Here is a 16,869-nt window from a genome sequence, read left to right on the forward strand (position 1 = left end):
TAAACCCAAAAGACAATCCAAAAGGATCATCAACTCCATAAGGTCTTGAACCAAACAGGGTTCGGGGATGAGGGTACGAATCCAATCTACAAAAGAAAGGACCCGCCCTATAAAATAGGCCTCTACTTTGTTATGCTCGTATTCATGTGCGCTTTTCGAATAACATACAAACATTATATTAAACCTACCCTGTTTATCTATGTTGGCTGAATATTAATGCACAAATAATACTATTATTGGCGATCACTTTAGTTAAAATCACATTAGCCTAAACCAAATTAATAATTATTTTATTAAGCGTGATTTCAAGTACAAATTCCCTATAACATGCATAAAAGGTGTGATCAAGCAATAACAATAATATATATCAAGCAACATAATAATAAGCAATAAATAATAACGATGATAATAGCATGATGAGGCATAATAAAGCCTAATAATAATAGCAAGATCCTAGGCATGATACTAACAAGATTAATAACAAACCCTAGCATGTCACTAAACAATAAAGATCAAAGCTTTAAACCTAACATGGTACTAACATGCTAACATAATATTAGAAATAATAAAAGGCACCCTAAACATGATACTAGAAAGCAATAAAATAACATCCTAACATGATACTAGGAATTAAACATTAATAAACATGCTTTCTACGTTGAAAGAGAGTAATTAGATTACATACTTTGAAGCCTCGTACCTCTTTCTAATAACAAAATACACACGTTAGTAACTTCAATGAAACTAATAAAGAAATTAAAGGAATTAAATTGAAATCAAATTAAATAAAGTTTTAACTGGTTTTGGACCAAACCCTCAGAAAATATCAAACCTTGCACGTCTAGGGCGAAGGCAACTTCGAACTTGGCTAAGTGATTCTAAGTCTTGTGAATGCGGAATTGTGTTTGTAAAAAGGTTGGCTTAGAAAGAGAGAGAGATTAAGAATTAAGTAATTCTTGATGAGAGAATAGAGAGAATTGATGATGAGAGTTGATTGTTGATTGTAGATGAGAATTGATTGTTGATGAATAAAAACAGAGGTCGAGGACTCTATTTATAAGGAAATAGTCCGGAAAATCATAGAATTTGATAAGGAGTAAAACTACACGCTGTCGCCAGGAATTTACTCTATCGCGACGCGACAAGGTCTGTCGCAAGGCGACAACCTTGTCGTTTGGCGACAACCTGTTTGACCGCGTTTTTCCACGCGGAATCCGATCTTTAATCAACTTGATCTACGAAATCCGTACAGAAGATAAAAAACGTAATTTAAAGATAATAACAAATAATAATATAATTTTATTCCAAATAAAAGTCCATTTTAAAATAAATAATTATTAAATATAATAATATTAGAATTAAAAAGAACCCTCTAGAAACTTCTAGATAATTATAATTAATCCTAATAATTTTAGGAATAATAATTAACGTTGGGCCCTCCTCTAAATCATTGGGCCTTATGTAAATAATTAACCGGGCCCACTTTAGTATTTTGGCCATAACTTCCTCGATATCCATCGGAATTGGGCTCATAATATATCGTTGGAAAGGTCTTTTCGAGCCCCATCCAACTACACTATTATTGGACCTTAATTATGGACCAAACTAAACTGGCTTGGCTATTTTTAAATAAATAGAGTTATTTTCAAAAACAGGGAGAAGAGAATTTTTAATAAAACTAAACCGCAACACTTGACTTTCGAACACTTTCACCTCATTCGATTATGGTTCGACGTGAAAGGCATTCATCACTGGGTTTGGTTTTGGGGAGACACAAATGGGTGTCTACAGAAGCCCCCACTTTGACTGAGTTTGGAGAAACTTAGGTTTCGAAAACAAAAGTCAAAGTATCGATAGGGACGGAGAATGATTCAAAACGTTGCGATTCCAAATCATTCTTATAATGCCGATACCTGCAAAACAATGTTAGTTAAACAGATAAAAGAGCTAAGAAACGCGTATCTTGCACCGTCGAGCACTCGTCTCTGAAAGTAACCATTTTGTTGCTTTTGTTGTTTGTGACAACCTCCACAATACCTCGTGAACGCCATCATTGAAGGTAACCATATGTCGTCATCTTCAATACTCTTAGTGACAATCCTCCACAGTATTTCTGGAACATCATCGAAAATAACTGTATGTCGTCATCTTCAGGGTTGTGGCAGTATGTCGCCACGGCAGTGCATCGCCGCTATAGACAATCTCCTCTTTACCTTGAGGGACCGTCGAAGTGACCTTACTTTGCCATCTCCAAAATTTGTGACATTACCTCGCCACGGCTGTATTTCGCCATTGGACAACTCCTCTCTATGTTGGGATACCGCCAAAGAATCATTTTGTGTATTTCATTTTTGTTCCAATGCTTCGGTGCTTTTACTTTGATGAACCATTACATCGGTGCCTTGTTATGAGCCAATACTTAGGCGCTCTAAGCTAAGTGAGACGATCTTTCATCAAGTCGATCACTTAATGCAACTGCAATCAAGCTGATTAAATCATGTCAATTTTGCTTAAAAAGGGCTAACTGGCGTACCAAGGAACCCAAACTGCTAAAATAGGCCCACAAAGTCATAATATGGGGCCCAACATCTTGTCGCCGCTCCAGCGGTAGCCAGAGACAACTGTCGTCAGCAATCGCGTCTGTCGCCTCGCGACAATCCTGTCGTTTGGCGACAGAATCGGGGTTTTAAAACCCGCCTTCTTCTTCTTTCTCATTTCGCTGTTGCTGCTCTGCTTCTTACATTTTCGCAAAAATTCAATTTGCTCGTTCTTGCTCATTTCTCAACCAAATTTGCTCAAACTTGTTGCAAATCGAAGCTTTTCTCATCTATTTTCCCGATCTATGTAAGTTTTGCTTAAACTCTACTTGGTTTTTGATGAATTGCACATTCTTGTTTGCGAATTTCTGAAAAATTCGAAAATGTTCTTGCTTAATTTGCTTTGTTTGTTGAATTTTATGCCTTGAATTTGTTTAATTATGCTTGTATATTTCCTAAGGAGTATTTTGAGACTTGTTTGACTCAATTTGGTGAAGAAACGGGCAATTCACCATTGTTGGACCTCTTGAGGTCGTGAAGAACAATGTGAGTCGTTCTTCGCATTTTTACTGCTTTTGCTTTTACAATTTGTCACAATATTCATCATATGTTTGCAAGAAGTTGTTTGTTTGCTTAAAAAAAATGCTTTCATGCTTAGTTGAATTTTTGCTCTGTTTTAGTACTACATACTCTATTTTGCGAACATAGTATCATGCGGCCTAGGCGAACCTTAGATACTGTAGAGCCTTAAAATTAATTACTTTTATATACTTTAGCATGGCTAGACGACGTGGTTCTGGTTCTCGATCGAGAGACTCGCGCCGAGAGGACGAGCCTACTAGCGAGGGCGAGGACGTGCCTTCTACTTCCAGGTGGGGTCTCATGCCAGACTGGGACGAGCACACCTTGTTCCATGCACCAGTTCACCACCTTTCGGAGCGAGTCCGACGTGGTCTTGCGAGTGGGAGGACCCGTAGCCATGGCTCGGGTAACTCCACCATCGGTTCTCTCTACGACAACTTCATCAGTCGCGATGAGAGTCTTCGTCGTCTTTGGGAGTCATGTGGGTTGACTCCTCTTCTTCTGGCCGCCCGGGGCATGTTTTCATACGATGGGGGTAACCTCGTCGTTCGATCTTTGGTGGAGTTCTTTTGGGACACCACTAACACTTTCCACTTTCCTTGGGGTGAGATGACGGTTACTCCAGCTGACTTCAGCCTCATCACGGGGTTAGAGTTCCAGTCTACTCCCCTGCCATTCGATACTGACGTCACTGTCTATTCACCAGAGGTTCAGGAGTTGTTGGGGCCGATCGTTGTTCGGGCCCAGGCTGAGGCTCAATCGGGACAGCTGAGTTCCCGATGCATTCGTCGCTGCACATTGGCTGCAGCTTTTGAGGATGATGCTACCACCCGAGAGCAGGGGGTGCGCATCTTTGTGCTGATCTTGCTGTCAGGGACGTTTTCCTCTGATCGAGGTAATAGAGTACTTTCTTACTACCTGTCCGCCGTTCGCGACCTTCATCTGGTCGGGACATATGACTGGGCCAGCATGGCCTATGCGGACTTCTTACTGGGCTTGCGGTGTTCTTGCCGTCACAGGGCCTTGTCTGGAGAGGTGGCCCTTTCCAGCTTTTGGAGGGTCGTAGAGGTATATCTCTTTTCTTTTTGAGATTTAACTCTAGGTTTAAAGCATAATCTTTACTGACTTTTGCCTTTTCATATAGATCTGTTCCTATAAGTATTTCCCCTCACTTGCGTCTGCGAGGCCTTCCCCTCGCGTGCTCCCCGTTGCTGCTAGTTGGGGAGGCCGCAGAGGTCCACCGGAGGTGCTACGCCTTCGAGAGATGATCCTCTCGGTAGGTTTCTATAACTACCACTTTTTTCTTTTATCGCCTTTTGGTATTAGTTCCTTACATAGTGATTTTTGCAGGAGCCCAGCCCGGTCTATCGACGTTGGGATGCTTTTCCTATTCTTGTGCTGGCGGCGCAGTATACTGCCGAGCGTCGTTATTTTCTGGGGACGTACGACACAGTGGTCTACCTAGGTAGCCCCCAAGTATTTTCCTAACCTTTTATTCTTACCAGGCCGGTCCTAGGGAGTTCATTCCCCCGAGGATGTCCATAAGTTACCAGGGCATGTATGGGCCTATCGAGGAGCTTATTCCACCAGCTCCAGAGGGGGAGCAGTTTGTGGAGCGTTCTATTCCCCGTCACCAGACTCGGGTAAGTAACTTCACATATCTTGTCTTTATATTTGCTTATAGTTGTTACTGACTTAGTTACTTTGGCAGTTTCTCGCGAGGTGGTGACAGCTATGACTAGGTGCATAGATGCCTTTAGCAGCCAGCTCGTGAGGTTGCGGAATCGTGCTACCTGTCGTAGCAACGACGCTGAGGAGGTATTATTCCTTACATTTAGCATCTTTATCTTGCCTTTTACTTGCATTTGCTAACTTTGGTTTACTTATGCAGGGACAGCCTATTCCTTCTCCACGCACTCGGTCGAGACCCGAGCCTAGGAGAGAGACTACTAGGTCTGACTCGAGGCGTCGTCGGACTACTTCAGGTGGTCGGGGTGGTCGTTCTGAGGCCGCCGCTGTAGAGGACTCGGCATCATCTCCTGAGGATGTTCTGACTGGGCCGACCAGCCGGGGTGGGATGGGTGGTGGGACATACGAGTTTGGCTCGTCGTCGCAGCAGCCTTTGCAGCCCCAGCCTCTTTCTGTCGGGTACCAGGGTGAGGTTAGGTGGCCTGGCCCTGAGTTACAGTTTGCGCCGCCTGGTGGTGCGGGGGATGGTGATGGACATACTCCACGGAGTAGGACTTTCTTTGACACTTTTGGTGTCCCTCCCGATTTGCGACCTCCTGCATCGTAGTTGTACCTGTATTTTTATTTATTTTGACTTTGATTTGTAGGACTTTGTCTATTTTTATTTACATGACTCATGTATTAGACACTTTGTATATATATGCACTTATTATGTATTAAACATTTTACTTTCTTATTAATTAAGTAAATTAACTAGTAATCATGCCTTTAGCTAAAAGAACTTTTTGTGGATATATGAATGAGTGGTGTCGTCTTTTAACTTCCAAAGAGAAAAAAGAGTTAGACTTTTTCCATATGGGGGGTATGTATGGTGTAAAGGGGGTGAGTCTTGACATAGACTTTATCTATTCTGCCGTAGAATATTGGGATATTAATACCCATTGTTTTAGATTTTTCCATGATGAAATATGCCCTTTACCGGAAGAATTTGGAGCCATTATAGGCTTTTATTCCATGGATCTTGCGGTAATGCCTAGAGTAAGTGAATATTATTACAAAGATTTCGTGCGTTTCTTTGATCTAAGGGGTATGGATTTAAAAAATATAGTGCATGCAATGGCAATGTAGTTGATTTGAAAGAATTGGCACGTTATTATTTTGACAAACCTAATTCTGGATTTCATGTCTATAAAAGAAGAGTTTTCCTCTTTTGCATGTTTAGCCATCTTTTTTTAATTAGTGGTAAAGATAATGAAGGCCAAGCAATAATCATATCTGTTATAGAAGAAGTTGAATCCGGGAGAAACCCAATGCCACTAATTGTTGGAGAGACCATGTTGTGGCTAGATGCATTGAGAAAGAATCCAAAAGCACCTTTTCGAGGTTCTCCAATTTTATTACAGGTATAAAATAATACTATTCTTAATTACCAGGAATTAAAAATATTTTTACACTGCAATGCTAATCAAATGTATGTTTACAGATATGGCTCATGGAGAGGTTAAAATTTATTAATCCTCCTGATGATATGGAAAAATACACTCCCAATTGCGTGGTTCGGCGAAAGAAACGATTTTTGAGGATAGGTCACCGTGAGTGGAGCAAGGTGTTTGCTGCTGGTGATTTTACTCTGAACTGGGTCATCCCTTGGTGGAATATTGAGAAGATGGTTGGTTGTAATAGCCAAGCATACTGTCGTCTCCCGAGCTTATCAAAGTTGACTTTTTATTTCCCTTGTAGAGTTAAGAGACAATATGGTCTTGCACAAACCGTCCCTACAGGAGATCTCCGCCGTCCTTATGAATTTCCTGTGTCGCAAGAAGTTGAGCGTTTTGACAAATATTGGAGTGGTAGGCCCTTATGGGAGGTGATTACCCACAGGGTTCCACCTTGTTTGTCAAACAGTGTAAAGCAATGGCTTGATGGAAAACTTCAGAAATCCCAAGTCAAGATTGAGAAGACCGATGTGAAGAATCGTCTAGGTGACAAAAAGGTCATTGCTAAAGAACGCCTAGGAGAAAGAAGTGAATTTAAAACTCCTATTATGCCAAGAAAGAAAAGTTCTAAGAAAGACAAAGGAAAAAGAAAAGTTAATTCTTCAGAAAAGAAGGCTTGGGTGGAGAAGAAACACGGGGTCTTAGCGGAGGGGGAAACTATCTATACTAAAATAGAGTGTAGATCTTCTAATGGATGTCTCCTAGCAAAGGTTATGGATGAAGAGGAGGAGAATGCGGACAAAAATTGGAAAAGGATTAAGAAGGAGAAAAAAAGATTAGAGCATTGTTTTTCTTTTGATTTATTAGACAATGTTAATTTTTTTAGTTAATTTTTAAGCCATTATTTCATCAATAATGTAACTTCTTTATTAATTAATAAAATTTCAGCTTTTATTGAAATTAACTTTACATTTAAAGCAATGAAAACAATTACAACATTTATTTTTCGGAGAATTTATTCGAGTACGGAAGTCGAACAAATTTCCAGAATACACAAAATTTGCCCAGACACTTGCAGAAACTTAGCGCCGTTACCCAGATTTTTGTCGCTGACGAATTGCCTCTATCGCCTGGCGACAGAGTTCTTTCTCTGGCGCTAGTCTTGCAATTTTGCAGACATGTATTTTTTAACTCTGAGATGCAAAAGTTTGAAAAACTAAAGTGGCCGCACCCTGTCGGGGTTGCCTACGTATCCTTTGTTTGAGGAATCAGGCCAAACGTAGCTCCCTTGAGTGTTTTACTCAAGTAATTATGGGTAGTACTTCTTAAGTTGGTCAAGATTTGTCATATTTGAAAACTCGTTACCATCCATGTCAGTTAACTTAGCCGCGCCTCCTGACAGGATTGTTTTAACAATGTATGGTCCGGACTAATTAGGCCTAAATTTGCCTCTTGGGTCCAAAACATTTTTTCTTAATGTTTTTAATACCAAGTCCCCAACCTTGATATTTCTAGTCTTGACCTTTTTATTGAAATGTCTAGCTATGCGGGTTTGATAGCATTGGGTATGATGTAGAGCCTCTAGTCGTTTTTCATCGAGTAGAATTAATTCTTCATACCGTGCTCTAGTCCATTCGACTTCATCAAGTTTACTTTCTAACGCAATGCATAGAGAAGGTATTTCTAACTCTACACGTTGTACGACATCCATTCCATATACTAGGTTGAATGGCGTATTTCCTGTTGATGTTCGGATTGACGTGCGATAGCCCCACAGTGCGAAGTGAAGTTTGTCAGGCCAATCCTTATAATTTTCAGTCATTTTTTCAATAATCGTCTTTAAATTTTTATTAGCGGCCTCAACTGCCCCATTTGCTTGAGGTTTATAAGGGGAAGAATGATGATGTTGAATACCATACTTTTGTAGCAATTCTTCACATTCGGCTTGAAAGTGAGTTCCATTGTCACTTATCATTTCATGTGGGACTCCGTATCGACAAACTATGTTTCTTTCGATGAAGAGTGATACATGTTTGGTGGTGAGTTTAGCATATGATTGTGCTTCTACCCACTTTGTGGAGTAATCTATTGCGACTAGGATGTATTTGTGACCTCCTGTTCCGGGAGGTGTAATTTTTCCAATTATGTCTATTCCCCATGTAGAGAAAGGCCATGGTGAAGTGTATGTGTAGAGGAGAGATGGTAGAATATGTTGCAAATTTGTATAAATTTGGCATTTGGGGCATCTTTTTACATATTGATGACAATCCCTATTCATGGTAGTCCAATAATACCCTTCTCGCATCATCTTTTGGACTAGCATTTTGCCATTAACGTGTGTCCCACATATCCCTTCGTTGACTACTCTCATAGCTCTTTGAGCGTCTTTTTTGCCTACACATAATAAAGCTCGACCTTTAGGTACCCTTTTGTGTAATTCATTTCCTATGAGTACAAACTGGGAAGCTAAAAGCCTTAGTGTTCTTTTTGCTCTTTTGTCAGCATGACGAGGATATTCTCTTTTGGTGACATAATTTAGTATGTCTGGAAACCATGGTTCTTCTTGAATCACTTCATCGTCTTCTATAGTTTGAATGTATGCTGGTTTGTGCCTTTTTTCTATGGTCAAAGGCATTTGCTCAATTTCTTTAGGAATCCTAACCATTGAGGCTAGTCTTGCCAGGGCATCGGCAAATTGGTTTTCCTCTCTAGGTAGATAAGTGTATTCCACCTTTTCCAACTGATGAGTGAGGGTTTCCAAATATGTTTGGTAGGGAGCTAAGCTTTCACTCCTAACCTTCCATCTCTTCGAGATTTGATTAATGATCAATGAAGAATATCCAAATATCCGGAGTTTCTTTACTCCTAAGGCTAAAGCAGTTTCGAGGCCTACCACGCATGCTTCATATTCGGCTGCGTTGTTGGTAACGTCGAAATCTAACTTAATGGATATATGAACATGCTCCTCTTTAGGTGATACTAGTAAGACTCCTACGCCGCATCCCTTTTGGTTTGAGGCTCCATCAAAATATAAAGTCCATGTATCATCCTCTGTCATCATTAAACTTTCATCTGGAAATTCGTTTTCTTCCAAGGGTATCGAATCTTCTATTGGGAAATTTGCCAGAAAATTCGATACCACTGATCCTTTGATTGCCTTTTGAGGCATGAATCTTATATCAAATTGGGCCAAATTTACTATCCACCTTGAGATACGCCCGTTAAGTGTAGATCTTTCGAATAGATATTTGAGAGGATCCATTCGTGATACTACGTAAACGGTATGTACAAGCATGTAATGTCTTAATTTAGTTGTGGCCCACACAAATGCGATGCACAACTTCTCTAGTGGTGTATAGCGTGTCTCGTACTCGAGCATTTTCTTACTTAGGTAGTAAATAACATTTTCTTTATTTTCTACCTCTTTCCCAAGCATGGCTCCCATTGTTTCTTTTGTGATGGTTAAGTATAACCTTAGGGGTATTCCAGGGAGTGCTGGAGCTAATACGGGAGGATTCAAGAGATAGGCTTTGATCTTTTCAAAGGCTTTTTGACACTCGTCGTCCCATATAATTGGTACATTCTTCTTAAGCTTCTTGAATATTGGTTCGCATATTGTGGTTAACTTGGATATGAACCTACTTATGTATTGCAACCGGCCAATAAATCCCCGAATTTGCTTTTCGGTTTTGGGCGGTGGCATGGACATGATTGCCTTGATTTTGGTGGGGTCTATTTCTATTCCTCTAGAGCTTATGACGTATCCCAAGAGCTTTCCTGAGGTTACTCCGAAAGCACATTTGGAAGGGTTTAACCTCATGTTATATTTTCTTAGCCTTTCAAAGAACTTTTTTAAGGCTATTGGGTGTCCTGGGCGGTCTTTGGATTTTACGATCATATCAGCTACGTAGACCTCCACTTCTTTATGCATCATGTCATGGAGTAGGGCAGTCGCTGCTCGTTGGTAAGTGGCACCCGCGTTTTTCAACTCGAATGGCATTACCGTGTAGCAGTAAGTGCCCCAAGGTGTTATGAACGTTGTCTTTTCCATGTCCTCTTCGGCCATAAGGATTTAATTATATCCCGCGTACCCATCCATAAATGAGAGAAGCGCAAGATTTGCTGTATTAATTACAAAAATATCGATGTGTGGTAAAGGGAAGTCGTCCTTTAGACTTGCCTTATTTAGATCTCGATAGTCGACACACATTCGAACTCTACCATCTTTTTTCGCAATTGGGACAACATTGGCGACCCATTCGGGGTATTTAGATACCCTAATAAAACCTGCAGTTATTTGTTTTTGTACTTCTTCTTTTATTTTAAGAGCTACGTCGGGTTTCATTCGACGTAACTTTTGTTTTACAGTTCATTCCTGGAATAAATGGTATTGTGTGTTGAGCTATCTCTCTATTAATGCCTGGCATATCTTCGTATGACCAAGCGAATACATCAATAAATTTTTTGAGTAGATTGATTAGATTGGTTCTTTCATCTTTACTTAGTGTTAGTCCGATTTTAACTTCTCTTTTAATGGTTGGATCTTTTGAGATGTCAACCGTTTCTGTATCCTCAATTATTGGCGTTTTATTTTCAAGTGTTTCCATTGCTTTAATTACCTCTTTGTCATTTTCATCATTAGTTAAGCAATGCTCGTCATCTTTAGATAAAGAAAAACAAGAGGAATAAGGGGAAGACGACATATTATTGAATTCTGAAATCATTACATCGAATAGAGAAATGTCCGTTGGGACTTGATTGCTAACTATCCTAGGAGTAGAAGTAGAAAGTGGGGGTGCTACAACTAAGGATTTGGAAGACTCGATAGGGGAAGAATCTGACTCGGACACTGACTCATACGATTCTTCGAACATTGGCCCTCGTCCTGTAGTTACTGAAATCTTCCTTCCGTTTGTAGTGGTCATCTTCACTGTTTTGCGCCATCCTCGCTCTTGATCTTCTATTGGAGTGATGAATTTCGAGGGATCAAAGTTTTCACTTTGAAGAACCGTTTGAATAAGCGAAGAGTTGTCTTCTACATATCTTGGCTCATTCTTTTCTCTTCCAAAGAGGAGTCCCATAACGTTAAAGTCAAAGCAAGGGGGTGCTTTCTCCTTATAAATTGGAGCTGGGACTCGTCTAGGAAATAACAATCCAAAACGATCTCGAACCCTGGTTGTCTTATGCCATTTACAACGAAAGGTTCAGGAAATTCATGACAAGGATAATCCTCTCCTTCTCTTATAAATTGTCCATTTTGAGTGAGAGGATATTGATCCATGGGTATTTCCCTCTTTTGTGCACGAGCATTCTTCCGTGCTCTCGACTTTTCCTGGGCTCGCTTAAGATCTTCGTGAGTTGGTTCAAAACCAAGTCCGAAAGTATCCAACTTAGGGAGGCTAGGTAATCCTATATGCTTGGCTATTCCTTTCTTCTTTCTTAGAGTCATTCCAGGAAAGTGTCCTTGTTTTCTTAGAATAGCATTAGTTACCATGTTTGAGTGGAGGTTGTAATGAAGAGGAGTCCTTTCATCTTCCTCTATTAAGGAGAACTCTTCGCTAAAGCCCCACAAGTCTTCATCATTTTCATCGTGCTCTACATTGATTAGTGGATTTTCCACCGTTTTGATCCTCATAGATGAAGCATCGATGGTGATTGGAATTCCTCCAACTATGGCTTTCACTTGTTGGTGAAGAGATGTAGGGACGGCCTTTAGATCAGGAAGCCAAGGGCGTCCCAATAGCAAGTTGAAAGATGCTTTAATGTCCACTACTTGGAATATAGTGGCATGTTCAATTGCACCTGTCGTTATGTTCATGGTGATTGTTCCTAATGCTTAACGGCGTGAGTTATCATAAGCCCTTATCCCTTGAGTTGATGGGGATAAATCCTCATCTCTTATTCCTAACATTCTCGTGGTTCTAACTGTGCAAACATTGGTTGCCAAACCATTATCCACAAGAGTTATAGGAACATTCATCCTCTTACATATTATTATGAGGTTTAGAGCTTTGTTGTGTTTGTCACCTTCCGGTGGTAAATCCTTATCCGAAAAAGTAACCAAGTTGATTGGACTTGGAAGATCACTCGTGAGGAAGTTAGCTAGTCCCTTAGGAGTGGTGTCCGAATCTATGCCTACTTTAGCCAAAGCATCCATGACTGCAACTCTATGTTCTTGGGATGTGGCTAAGAGCTTCCATACGTTCATTTCAACCTTAGTCTTTTTTAGTTGTTTGACAACATCGTTGTCTTCTATAATTGGTGTGGGAATTTGCTCGATAGTGGGCATAGGTTGTGTTAAAATGGGAGGTTGCATTCTCCCGGACCTGGTGACGACATCTATGGGCGAATCTTCCTCGTCCCAAATGTCACTTACTGGGTATATTGTTGATAGAGGAGTCTCTTTGATATCTTTGAGGTAGACATCTTCATCATCACTGTCCCACACTTTATTGATCGTAGCATCCTGTGGGAGTTGAACCAGTTTCTTATCATCAATCAATCGTTGAACCAAATCTTTGAACTTGAAGCAATTCTCTATTGTATGTCCCCCTGATTGATGGTATGAACAATAATATTTGTCCATCCTTTTTAGTGATTCAAATGGTCTCGTTTCGAGAGGTTGAATTTTACCATTCTCGAAGAGCATTTTGAACATATTAGCATATGACGTCCCAATTGGAGTATAACGTTTGTTATTTTTCTTGGGAGTGTCAATTACTTGGAGAGAAAAGGGTTTCTTCTCCTTGGGTGGAGGTCTACTCTTGAGTAACTCATTTTTCTCTCTTAAAGCCTCATAGGTTTGGAACAACAACTTGTACATTTCTGACAATATTAGTGTTAACACATAGACGTCTTGCTTAGTTGCAGGTTCTTGGTCATGAGACTCAACAGCATCTTCGAAGATTTCTTCCTCAATAGTCTCAATAGGTTCTATGAGACTAGATGGGTCCACTTGATTTTCTTCGTCAGAAATAGCCAAGGAATCCGACAGCGGTGCGGTGTTGATGCTTGGCTTCTTGCTTGCAGGGGGCAATGGAAGCTTGTTACTATCAATCAAGTCTTGAATGGCTTCCTTTAGCCTCTAACAATTTTCCGTAGGATGGCCCCTGCCTTGGTGATATTTACAATGTGCATTTGGGTTCCAGCTAGCCGTTCTTCTTTCGACAGGTGGGTCCCCAAATGGTCCAATAGGAGTTATAAGACCTTTTGCGTGTAAACGGTCAAATGTGGTGTCATAACTCATACCAATAGGAGTATAGTTTTTCCTAAATGGTTTCTTTTGTCCTTGATTGTTGTTCATTGCTAGGACTTCATTTAAATTAAAGGTGCTAACATTGTTTGAGTGGGTGGATTTAGATGAAGAAGGATTGTCGTTCTTCTTACCCTTCCAGCCACTATTTGAATTATTGTTAGCAGCTTTTTGTTTGGCTAGGTCATCTTCAATATTAATACCAATATCATAGACGGCCTTAAAGGTGTGCAGATTGCTTTGGTACCTAAGATGCTTAGAATATTTTTCTTGGAGGTTCTTAAGAACATCCTAACAGATTCTTTTTCACTAGGTACTTCAACCATTTTTGCAGTGGTTTCCCTCCATTTATTAAAGAAGGAAGTGAAACCTTCATTTTCTTTCTGCTTTAGAATTTCAAGCTCTCTATGATCAGTTTCAATTTGGATATTTCATTTATATCTTTCAATGAAAGCACTTACAATAGACTTCCAACTAGAGGTCTTTTCTTTATCTAGTGAAAAGTACCACTGTTGACATACAGCTTCTAAAGACAAAGAAAATACAGAATGAAATGCTTTTTTATCTATCCCCTTAATATTCATTATAGTTTCAAATGCTCTTAATTAAATGAAAGTAAGGGTTATCCATAACCTTAAATTTAGGGATGTCATTGGGATTGAACTTCTGCGGGAGAAGGTCCTTATCCACCGAGACCCCTTGTGAGTTAATCCCTTGGAATCTAAAGTCGTTGGACAGCTTGCCTAAGCTTTCCTGGATTAGGTCCATTTGTTTCTGTCTCGCAGGGTCACTTATTTGCAGAGTTAAGTTTTGCAATGTCTCAGCCAAGTTGGCTACCTGTCCCTTGACTTCATTAAGCTCTTCTTGACTAGCCATTGTCTTCTTAGCTTTCCTTTTCCTACTAACCGGTTTGTCAAAAAGTAAGATTTGCACGAAGGTGTTTTCCTTGATCAAATGCCCTTCCTTTCTTGTCCACACGCTGTAAGTTAAACCATATTTGTTTTAATACTCGACTCTAATTGACTTGACTTTATGGTCTAAAATTAAAAAGAAAAGGCAAAAATAGGGTATATATTTTAAGGGAAGATTTAATGAAGTTTTAAATTGGAGGATTAATATCCGACTTACCCCCCTAAAAAAAATGACGGAAAACACGCATGCAAGACTCTCTAGACATGGTCATAATGTGACAAACATGTTATGTGTGTGCTTTATGAATGTGTGTGAGTGACATGATTTAACTCTTAGTGTATGACCATTGGACTTTAAGTGCCTAGACTCAATTAAAGACTTGAACGTGGTTTGAACCATTAATAAATTGACAAACTGATTAGTATACTGTTTAATTAGACTCGTCGTGATGACTCGAGCAAGAAAAACTGGACTGTCGCTAAAACGACAGGACTGTCGCCACCGTTTAAAGCCTGTCGCCAGGCGACAGACATTAAACAGCGGCGCCACAGTCCAAATTTCTATACCATTGCTGAAACGTCAATCTGGACTGTTTCCAGTAATTTTTCTCTAAGTGGACATGCCTAAAGTCGTACTAAGTCAAATTGATTAATTTATTAGCCTTTAATTAATTCAAGATTAATTATTAGAAAAAGTCCTTTTAGTCATTAGTCAATTTATTTAGTCTTAATCACAAGTCAAACAAACGGTTAACACATATATAGTATGCACAAACAAGGATGCACAAGTAGTTCACATAGTCACGATATGATGTATTGAGTTTGCAACCTAACCATGGCTCTAGTTCTCTAAAGTTCAAGGATATGGGTTAAGTCAAGAAGGTCCATGGTTATGAATCCGTATGCATTGCACACAAGCCTACCGTGAGGGTTGGTGCGAATGGACGGGACCCCGCGAGTTCGTGATGAAATCGAACTCGACTCCATGGTTTGGTGGATTCACAAACTTTCCACGTACCCGTTGTTGCACATATATTGGATATTCAATTGGGAAGGTGAAGCAGGAACCCCCAGAGGGATATTTCCATATGTAGAACACATATGGGTTCAGAAAAGTGAGAAAAGGACTCAATCAATAAGTAAAATCGAGCCAACAGTGCTAGAAATGGTCAAAGCAAGAAGGCAGACCCCTGGCTCGGTATTGGAAGAACTTGGCGCCAGACTACAGGGACTTTCGTCGCAAAAGAACCTCTGTCGCCAAGCGACAGAAGCTCTTTACGGGCGACAAGCCCTGTTTTCTAGACGCTAGTTCCTACATGCCTTGGCAAGTTTCTGTGTTCTTAGAATTTTCCAGATTTCGCATTGTTTTTTCGATTCTAGTCATGAAAGATATTTCTCAAATTTCCTACGTGTAAAAATCCTATGTTTTTGACTCATTGGTCTATCCAACGAGAACCTTTTAATGTATATGACAATAATGTTAATCAAATCACGCACATGAAATACTTAGAATTTTTCGAGTCTCATTCGCTCATTCTAAATAATTGCCAAAATAAATTTCAGGAATATAAATAGAAATCCTCCCCAGTGGAGTCGCCAAAAACTGTAGGGAATATTTCAAGCATTATGATCCCAAACTTGAACCCCACTGTGATCATACACTTAAGTATGGTGGCGTTCTAAAGGGAAAGAAAAGAGAGCAAAAGAGTCGCCAACAAGTTTTAGGAACTTGTAAACCCAAAAGACAATCCAAAAGGATCATCAACTCCATAAGGTCTTGAACCAAACAGGGTTCGGGGATGAGGGTACGAATCCAATCTACAAAAGAAAGGACCCGCCATATAAAATAGGCCTCTACTTTGTTCTGCTCGTATTCATGTGCGCTTTTCGAATAACATACAAACATTATATTAAACCTGTAGGAATTTTTAGGTACTACGCAGCGGAAATAAACATGAATCATATTCATAAAGCACCTAAACCAAGGATCATTGCATAACACATAAAGAACAAATAATTGTACCTTTAAAGCGTGATTCCACGTGCGATCGAGCAAGAACAAAAGGGAGATAAAGAACCCCAAGCGTGATTCCACTACTTGGTCCACGGGCACAGATTAAGACCTCCACTAATGCTAGTTAGTAGCAATTGAACCCTTCAATTGACCTTCTACGGAGAGGAGAGACATACTAACCAAGAACCACCACGATAACCACCACGAACCACCACCTAAGGGGCGGCCGTACAAACGTGAGGGGAGGAGAGAGATAGCCGTGAGTTAGAGAGAGGATTAGGGTTTTGGGATTGGTTGCCTTGATGTCTAAATTCACAGTGTGTGAATTATGACTGCTTACTACAAACCCTAGGCATGGATCTTATTTATAGATCTCATCTCTAAATAAGAGCCCATGTCAAAAGCCCAAAACCTAATTCCAATCCAACTATGCTAGCCCAATCCAATT

This window comes from Chenopodium album, chromosome 24, assembly GCF_948465745.1.
Source record: "Chenopodium album chromosome 24, dcCheAlbu1.1, whole genome shotgun sequence".
Classification (NCBI taxonomy): domain Eukaryota; kingdom Viridiplantae; phylum Streptophyta; class Magnoliopsida; order Caryophyllales; family Amaranthaceae; genus Chenopodium; species Chenopodium album.